Here is a 1,777-nt window from a genome sequence, read left to right as displayed (position 1 = left end):
GGGAGAACTCCCGATGTACCGCCTCATAGTCTGAAAAGTAAATGTGCAGGGAGAACTCCCGAGGAACCACCTCGTAGTCTCAAAAGTAAATATGCAGAGAGAACTCTCGAGGAACCGCCTCATAGTATCAAAAGTAAATATGCAGGGATATCTCCCGAGGAACCGCCTCGTAGTCTCAAAAGTAAATACACAGCTCAAACCGATAAATACTGAAGTTAACATCAAGATTTCTACATTTATACTGATAAAGAACAAGGAAAAACAAGAAATCAACTAGGCATGCTTCATAGAGTTCAAATAGGCAAATAAAGCATATAAACATGCGATATTAGACTAAACATGATAGCTACACATTGGGATAGCTCAATTAAGAATGAAAAGTAGGCTAATACTTAATTAAACGATATAACTCAATTTAAAGGTAGAAGAGATTACTACTCAGTGAAATAAATCGAGTTTTACAAAAAATAGCCGGTGTATGTACTCGTCACCTCACGTACACGGCGCTCACATATCACAATAGTACCAAATCCTAAGGGGGTTTCTCCCACAGAAGGTTAGGCAAGCCACTTACCTCGAATTGAGCTCAATCAATCCGCAAGATTGCCCTTTCCTCGATTATCCGACTCCGAATGGCCCAAATCTAGCCAAACACAATTGCATATCATAATTAAAACTATAATAGACTCATCTAATTAATGAAATCAATACTTTAACAAAAATTCTGAAATTCGTCCTAAAAAGTCGACCCGGGCCCATATCTCGGAATCGGGTAAAAGTCACAAAATACGAACACCCTTTCACTCACGAGTTCACTCATATCAAAATTATCCAAATCCGATATCAAAATTACAATCAAAACTCAAAATCTTAGTTGAATAACTTCTCCCATTATTCCCAATTTTTTCAACCCAAATCCGAAATTAAAGGATGGAATTAATGATAGATTAGTGGGATATAACCAAAAACAAGTGAAGAATCATTACCCAATCGATGTCTCTGAAAATCCCTCAAATTCGCGTCCAAATCCGAGCTCCCTATCTCAAGTGTTGCTAAAAATGGCTTAACCCTCGATTTGGAATGTTATATTCTGCCCAGGTGCTCAGACTAGACAATCGGGGAAATTCCCACGCGATCGCGTAGAACAAAAATTCCAACAACTTAATAACATGTTATGCGAACGCGTCACCTCACCCGCGATCGTGTACCAGTGACTTCATAAACCTACCCGATCGTGTAACACTCCACGCGACCGAGCAGAGTAAATCCTCCCACTGCCCAGGTCCTCTCTTCCTCACTACGAATGCGGAATGGTCTGTGTGTTCGCGTATCAATGGCCACACAAACTTCGTGATCGTGGACTATATCTTGCGATCGCATAGAACAAAAAGGTGACTGCCTAATTCAAGCTTTGCGATAGTGTTTACTCCTACGCGACTGCGTAAGAGGAAACCAGTAACTGAAGACACCAAAAATTTCTGAAATCTTTCAAGTCCAAAACTAGTCCTTTAACTACCCGGAATCCACAAAAGGCCCCCGGGACCTCCACCAAATATATCAACCAGTCCTAAACCACCATACGAACTTAGTCGAGCCCTCAAATCACATCAAACAACGCTAAAAACACGAATCACCCTCCCATCCAAACTTAAAGAACTTGAAACTTTAAATTTCTACAACCGATGCCGAAACATATCAAACCACGTCCGATTGACGGAAAATTTTGCACACCAGCCATATTCAACCATACGGACCTACTCTAATTTCCGGAATCGGA

Source organism: Nicotiana tomentosiformis, chromosome 3, assembly GCF_000390325.3.
Source record: "Nicotiana tomentosiformis chromosome 3, ASM39032v3, whole genome shotgun sequence".
Lineage (NCBI taxonomy): Eukaryota > Viridiplantae > Streptophyta > Magnoliopsida > Solanales > Solanaceae > Nicotiana > Nicotiana tomentosiformis.
This window is presented reverse-complemented; position numbering follows the sequence as displayed.